We start from the raw sequence: 8,721 nt of genomic DNA on the forward strand, positions 1-8,721 counted from the left end.
TTCTATTCCCCAAGATGCATAAGGAGGCATAGCAGGCAGTGCCTGACATCAGTGACAAAGATGACTTTCTGTCCTTTCATTAATTTTTGAAACTCCCCAAAAATGGTGACGGACCCATTGGAGATGACTGATAGTGTACAAAAAGATTTGCCACCTTCTGCCAATGGGCTCTTTTGTTCCTTTACCATTTCAGTTTTCTATCCACCTTGTCAAGGTGAACTGGCTTTCTGCAAAACAAACAAACAAAGAAACAAACAAAATAAAAATAAAACCAGATTTCTCCTACAGGAGTTTCTCAGCACACCCTATTTTAGTAATTTTGTTGTTTTGTTCCCAGAAACCAGTAGGCAGATTAGTTGGAATAGGTCAGAAAAGCCAGGGCCATATTCTCATAACAATTACATTAAATCCTTTGCAAGCCGATCAGGGCCTGGAGAAAGTCAGGGAAATCTTTAGGCAGATTCCTTAATTTTGTTTTAGTATAAGGAATGTATACATTTCCTCTCTCCTCTCTCACTTAAGACCAGGCTTCCTGGTTCTTCTATCCTGGGTGCAGTTTACCTGTATCTCTTCTAGAAGCCTCTAATTTCTAATCAAGATAAGCTTTCCATTCATTCAGTTTTTGTTTTAGAGCTGGCCTTTTCTGATTTGCATGTAAAAATTAATTTAGGCATCAAAAGAGCCACATTTTGACCATCTTAAGTTTATATCACTTCTAGTTAATTTTTTCCATTCATGAAAATACTTGCAAGTTAAGGCTTCCTGTTAATTGTAAGAAGTGTTATGGGGGTCGGGGGTCTGGGATCTGGGAGTTTACAGCCTTGGAAAAACCAGTCATCCATTTTATCCCCTGTCCTTAGTTATCTTGACTGTTATCTATAGACTAGTTTCTTCTCAACCTTTAATCTTTAGCTTTACCTTGAGGACTTCAACAAAGCTCAAAGAAAGTCAGCCTGAATTTAACTCCAGACACAAAGGAAGAAAAAGAGAAGAAAAAAAAAACATCCTTCTAGCCAAAGGGAAAGGGTCTCTTTCTCTCTCCGTTGGAACTAGTAACCTGACAGGGAAAAGCCACAGGGAAGAACCTTGTGTGATTTTATAGTGTTTTGGGGGTCTTGGAGTTAGTCGGGTGTCTAGTGTAAACTTCCCTTGTCCATGATCCAGGAGTCTTCTAGCTGCGAGTACCCTAACAGCTTTTAAGTGCTTGTCCCATGCTCTCACAGTATGGCAACACACACACACACACACACACACACACACACACACACACACACACACAGAGGGAGAGGGAGAGAGAGAGAGAGCGCGCCCCATGGCTGGAGGGAAAAATGCACAAAGAAAAGAGATCACAGTTAGTAATGCCCTTCAAGCCAAGGTGATGAGGACAGCCAGTTTACCAGTGATAAGAATAATCCAGGTTGTGGTACCAAATATGTTACTGGTGAGGAGATGAGACCTTGGTTCTTGTCTTCTTGAAGGAAAGATGTCAATCAAGAGACAAAGTGTAGCAAAGCAAGAAAAAAGTTATTCGCTATAGCAAAGACAATGAAACAGGAAAGGGCATAGAAGAAGTAACAGGAGAGCCTAGGCTGGGCTGCTTTGGCTCACTGAGAAGTCAGAGAAAAGGGGCCATAGAGACAGGTTAGCCCAGAATGAGCAGCCAATGCCCACTGCTCCCCTGGTAACAAGTCTTGTGGGATCCCTTAGAGGGCAGAAGGGGGAAAAGGAATGGCACTGGCATGCTCCCCTGGGTTAGTGCGTGCACTTGGGCCCTTATCCTGAGTGTATTTATTTCTCTCTTGCAAATGGGAATCTTAGGGGATGTTTCAGGGGAGGACCTCAATAGGATATTCATTAGCTTTCTGGGTGTGCTCTTTCAGGGTTGTGGTCTCCAGTGGGCAGGGTGTCATTAGTCAGTGTAGCTGGTCTTGAGGCAGCTAAGGCATCACTTGTCTGGTTTTGTTGTTTTTCTGGGCATGGAGCTGAAATATAACAGGCCTATTGTTATCTTTGGAGAGGAAAAGTTCAGGGGGTCTAAACTGCATGGCCAGCAATACGAAAGATCAGGGGTTCAGACCATATGACTAATAATATGCTAGCAGAGGATAGGCTACCCTGGGGATGAGGTTCTTGTTTTCTCAGTTTTATCCCTTGTTGGGTATCTGGGGTTTTCTTCCCTGGTGAGTATCTATACCTAGCCTATTATCCTTGCTCTGCTCATGTTTGTCCAACTGCCTATATCATATTATATATGTGTATATATACACACACACACACACACACACACACACACACACATATGTATATTGTATATATATGTGAATGTATACTATATATAAGTGGTATATATATACATTAAGGGATATGTATGTATATATACAAGGAAACCATTTTTATTTAAAAAAACTATTATTGTGTATATGTGTATTTTTCTATGAACATAAATAGTTTTGGACAGATATAGACTGTTAATGTTATCTCATGATGTCCAGTTAGATAGGAAATCATGGACAAGATAATTAGCTTAAATAATTATTAAGAAATATTCAGACATTCTAAAAATTCTTAGTGTTACCATTAGTAACTAGCTATTGATATTAATAACAGAAAGAAAGTAAATAGGGGGCTAGACATTATAAACATGGTTATCTGGGTAGCTTTGTCTATTCCCTGCAGATTGCTAGGGAAAGGGCTTAAACCAAGAGGGAGATTGGCACATGCACAGTGAAGTTGGGGTGACGTAGGAAAGATGCTTGCCTGTCAGTCTAATCTGGGAATAAGATGATTGGCTAAGTGATAAAGTCACTTCAAGCACACAAAACCTTGGAAAGTTAAAATCCCCAGACAAAAAACTTGCTCTCTCTTGTGTTCCTGTTTCTTGCTTGCTCCATGACTTTAAGCAACCACATAGCCCATGGCCATGTAGACCCTACATGCAATGGACTGCAACTGGGAATGCATGCTAAGCTAGTCAGATGCTAGAGTGGACTGCACTTCAATATGGAGCAGAGACTCTGGGCAGGGCTTTAATTGTAGCCCTTCTGAAGACAAGATTGGACTTTTTCCATGACAGGATGAAGGGAAATGGGACCTTGGAAACCCAAGGGTTTAATTTCACACAAATAAACATAGCTCATTCTCCTGTGTGAGTCTCAAGAAATTTCTTTCCTTGGGACATTGCAAGAATCCCACTCCCACTGGCGACAACTGGAGACAGAGAGGGTACCCCACCAATAGCATTAGGACTAACTAATAAAAAAACACAAATGTACTCCAGAAGAATTGAATACTGCTATATACAACTCCTGGATTACATTGTGCTGTCTCCCTCCTGAAACTGCATGGCTTCAAATTTTACTTCATGTATATGCATTCTAATTTATAATATGCACAAACATACACCTTTAAATATTTGGTCACAAAATTCTTTTGTATATTTAAAACTTTATATAAATTGTATAATATATTGAAGGCTTTTAAAAAAGGTATTTCCTTAGCATGAGGTTTTTGAGATCAATCCAGATTTATATAGAAATATATATATATATATTCACATATATATATGTTTTACATATAATATCTTTTTCTTTTTGGTTGACCTGTTATGAAGAGCATATATTACTTTTGTAATTTATAAAACTGCTATTAAGAATTGTTTTATAAAAATAATGTTATGAGCAATATAAGAGAGTCTAGAAAAATCACAGGACACACGTGTATTTGCATAAGAAAACTAAATACTTTAAATATATCAACAATCCTTAAATATTTGGTAATTGAAACACTAGGTGTTGGTATTAGAATAAAGAAACTAATTGATGGAAAAGAATTAGGAGTCTACAACCATTCCCTGTACATATGAGAACTTAGTATGTGCGAAAATGTAATTTTACAAATCAATGTCAGACTATTAAATAAATTATATTGGAAAAGCCAACTAGCTGATTAAGAGGGAAATTACATGACTATTTTACTGCACATACTAAAATACATTTTAGATTATTCAAAATATAATATTTTGGTCCAAATAATGAAGAAACCATGGGTGAAGCCAATAAAAACAAGGGGAGATTTTTCACCTGAGGTTTTCATCCAAACCACAGAACACAGAAAATAAATTGAGTGACTATTTCTTAATCCGACATTACTGGTACCATTCTAGATGCTAAAAACCGAAGTTAATTTATTATATGTATTAGGTACCTACAGCATTAAGGCTTAATTCTCTTGAGAAAACCTTGTTTAAAAAGGCTGAAACACGAATGACAAATGGTGGAAAACAGTTGCCATATATACATGGACAAAAAAGGGGCCACTTGCTAAACCTGACAAATTCAGGGGAGGACTGCATGGTGGAACTTGCAAACTCAGAGACCTTAAGTAATCACATAGGATAGTTTGAAATGAAAACTTTCTAACTAAAAGTGAATCATGTTGGGTAGTCATACCCTAGGCTGGTATCTTTCTTGACAAATGTCAATCATTACCTTAACTGAAGCTGTCTATTGTCTTTTTGCATCTATGATGACATACTTTTGTAATGTCAGGGTAATTTCCTTTTTCCATACCCCTCAGAGCATAATCTCCCACTGGAGCAGGAAACCACAGAACCCTCATTGTTAATGTTAGCATGTTAACTGTTAATTATCCTATACCAACCTATGTAAAAGAAGTATATGTCTATTCATTTTACTTTTTATCCAGTTCCAGAGATTTTTCTGCTTTGCTTTCTTCTGCCTCCTTAATCTACCACCAGTGAATCTTCTTATGTCTTTCCTTTGATTTTGATGTATAAAATAAGTGGTAAAACTGCCATTTCTCTAGAGCATTTTCTCATATGGTTGAGATTTTGCTTCCTGGCAATTGCCATCAGTTTGGCTCAGACAAACTCATAAAAATTCTCACAAATTTGGATATATCTTACCTTGACATATATGAACAGGAATTTATATCCCTAATACACAAAGAGCTCTCAAGCACAAATGAAAGATAACTACATCAATATACAAATAACTCAGAGAAGCAATGCAGAAGAGAAAATATGTAAATATTCAACAAACATGAAATTATTTTAACTTTCACTAATAATACATTAAACGAAAACTTAAAAATAAGCAACAAGGTGACATTATTTTTAGTTAACAAATTGTCAAAAATGATGAAGATCTACAAGGATGTGCTTAAACCAACACTCAGGTACTTCTGGAGGAGTACAAACTGGTACATATATAATGTTTCTGAGAGACAGTCTGTTCCAAGGAGATAATTACATGGAAGTAAAAACTTCAACACAGTGACATTTATTCTAAACTTTAAAATATAATATATATATAACAAACTGCAAATGACATGAATAGCCATCCCTAGAGGCTTGTTTCCTCAGAATTCTTCTATAAGCCTGGCAATAAGAAATGTAGGACTGCCCTGGCCGGTTTGGCTCAGCGCTTAGAGCGTCGGCCTACAGTCCAGAGAGACCCGGGTTTGGCTCCTGCTAGGGGCGTGTACCTCGGTTGCAGTTTGTCCCCGGCCCTGGTTGGGTTGTGTGGGTGGCAGCCACTCGATGTGTCCCTTTCACATTGATGTTTCTTTCTCTTCCCCTCTCTCCCGCTCTGTCTGAACAAAAAATAGAAAAATGTCCTCAGGTGAGAATTAAAAAAAATAAAGAAATGTAGGGCTATATATGTTATCAGTAAACTAAGTACATTATAAGCAACAAGGTATATAAATGTGCCATCCATTGGCCATACCATGTTTCTACTGGAGGGCTCAGATTAAAGCCCTTCACAGCAGGTGCTTCTTTCCTGGGAAGAACCTCTTATGATCTCAAGACTCATGGTTTGTTCTTGGAAAAGATTACTCTGAATCAAACTTCTCTATCAGAAACCACATATGTTAAAACAGGCAGTCAGAGCCCTGGATAGCGTGGCTCAGTGGCTAGAGCATCCCCAGGTGCACTGAAGGATCAGGGGGCTCATGCCACTCAAGGACAGGTACCTGGGTTACAGGTTGGATCCTGATCCCAATACAGGTGTGTGCAGGAAGCAACCAATCCATGTGTCTCATCGATGTTTCCCTCCCCCTCTCTCTTTTTCTCCCTCCCTTCCACACTCTGTAAAAATCAATGGAAAAAAATCCTCGGGTGAGAATTCACAAAACAAATAAATAAAAGACATGCAGTGAGAGGGCCAAGAATGGTCCCTCTCCAACCTACCCTCCCCAAAGTTGGGGACCCCCTTGACAGTCTGCTGGAGAGAGGTGGCACTGAGTGGCAGAACAGCAGAGGGTGTGGTGATGGGGCCTGGGGTCAGTGGGGGTGGGGCAGTGACCAAGGCTGTGGGGTCTATGACCCCTCTCCTTGGGTTAGGGTGGACGGAGGTCATGCAAGGGGTGGGTAGAGTAGGGCTGGTGGTGGTTTTGAGGGGGGATGGCCCTGCTATGTGGAAGCTGCGGTGGTGGCATTTGGGCACATTTCCAGGCAGACTGGGGAGGCCATGGTCAAAGTATGGCTCTTAAAACTGGCACACTGATGCTCAAGTGTATGGTGGTCAGGGACAAATACAATCTAGATGTATCCTAATATTGTTGTGTTTATGGCTTGAGGCTGATGTTAAAAAGCATCTTATGCTAAGTGAAATAAGTCAGAGAAAGACAAATACTGTATGATCTTACTTCTATGTAAAATCTAATTAAAAACCAAAGAAAAACCAAACTCATAGAAAAAGAGAACAGATGTGTGGTTATCAGAGGCAGGGGGTGGGGGAGGGAGAGGAATTAGAGGGAGTCAAAAGGTACAAACTTCTAGTTATGAAATGAGTATATACTAAGGATGTAATGTACAACATGATGACTGTAGCTAACACTGCTCTATGATATGTATGAAAGTTGTTAAGATAGTAAATTCTAAGAATTCTCTAGGAGTTTAGATGTGCCTACTCATGAACTATGTCAACCTACTCCTTTCCAGAGTAGTACTACCCACAGTCTTCCACTACTACACCATCAGTGTCATCCTAAAGAACAAGCAGTAGCTCCTGGGACTGAGTCTATGACAGGGCCAGAAAGGAAGGCTATGATCATCTGAGGCTATGATTATCTTATCCAATGACTGATGTTTTTCTTATATGCTTCTCTGTGGTAAATCCAACCTCACTTAAAAATATGAAAGAGGAGTGGTTACCAGAACTTAAGGAATATTCACCAAATATACCCTTTTTATTAATAGGAACTCGAATTAATCTCTGAGATGACCTAAAAACTTTAGCAAGACTGAATGGTATGAAAGAAAAACCTGTATGTGTGGAACAAATGCATAAACTAGCACAAGAGACAGGAGCAATGCTACTGTGTGGAATGTTAAGCTTTTATCCAGAAAGGAGTGCAGACTGTTTTTGATGAGACTGTCACAGCTATTTTAACTCCAAAGAAACACACAGTAAAATAAAGAATAGGATCAAGATGTATAAACTGTTGTTTGATTATATGAGAAACATCTTCAGTGGTCAAGGAAACTGTCCATTTTTTTTTCTAAGAAAGCATATGAAATGCTACAGCTATATCCAGACCTCTTATAAATACTTAAACAGTTTAAACCTCAAAAGAAAAAAATAACCCTGTCCTCAGAATTCTATCAAGTTCAATAAGAACATTTCTTAAATGTCCAAGAAGTAGCAAACAACATCTGAAGCCACAGTTTATTTTTTTCCTTTTTTAGTTTTTTAAAAAACATATACATTTTTTAATCCTCACACGAGGACATTTTTTACATTTATCTTCAGATAGAGCAGGCGGGAGAGAGGGGGGAAGAGAGAGAGAAACATCGATGTGAGAGAGACACATCAACTGATCACTACCCACACAACCCCAGCTGGAGCCAGGGACAAACTGTAACTGAGGTACATGCCCTTAGCGGGAACCAACTCCAGGACTCTCTGGTCCGCGGGCCAATGCTCTAACCACTTAGCAAAACTGTCCAGGGCCAAAAAATAATTTTTTAATTTTTAATTACAGTTGATATACATTATTATATTATTTTCAGGTATACACCCCAGTGACTGGTTATTATATAACTTACTAGGTAATCATCCTGATAAATCTTGCACCCGTCAGACACCTTACATAGTTACCCATAGAATATTATTGACTAATATACCCATCTATCCCCATAGAATATTATTGACTATATTCCCTATGCTGTATTTTACATCCCCATGACTATTCTGTAACAACCAATTTGTACTTCTTAATCTCTTCACCCTTTATACCCATCCCCCCACCTTCATTTCCATCTGGCAACCATCAAAATGTTCTCTGGTTCTATGAGTCTGTTTCTGTTCTGTTTGTTCATTTATTTTATTTTCTTTAGATTCAATTATTGATAGATATGTATTTATTGACATTTTATTGTTCATATATATATTTATTTAAATCTATCTTTGTTGTTGGAAGTATTATAGAGGTCCTCCCTTTTATCCCACACTGATCTCTTCCACCCCACTCCTGCCCCCCCCCACCAAGACTTCACTGCACTATTGTCCATGTCCATGGGTTATGCATACCTGTTGTTCATATTTTTTATCTTTTCTTCTTCTTAAAGAAGATATTTAATATAATATAGCATTTAATATAATATAGCATTTCATATAATACTGGTTTGGGGGTGATGAATTCTTTAGCTTTTTCTTGCCTGGGAAGTTCTTTATCTGTCCTTCATTTCTCAGTGAC

General features: G+C 38.5%; 1 pseudogene; it reads left to right on the top strand.

Annotated features, from left to right (window-relative positions):
* Nucleotides 1-6,935: 6,935 nt before the first annotated feature.
* On the top strand, nt 6,936-7,483 carry LOC118643765 (annotated as a pseudogene).
* Nucleotides 7,484-8,721: the final 1,238 nt, after the last annotated feature.

Source organism: Molossus molossus, unplaced genomic scaffold, assembly GCF_014108415.1.
Source record: "Molossus molossus isolate mMolMol1 unplaced genomic scaffold, mMolMol1.p scaffold_m16_p_4, whole genome shotgun sequence".
Lineage (NCBI taxonomy): Eukaryota > Metazoa > Chordata > Mammalia > Chiroptera > Molossidae > Molossus > Molossus molossus.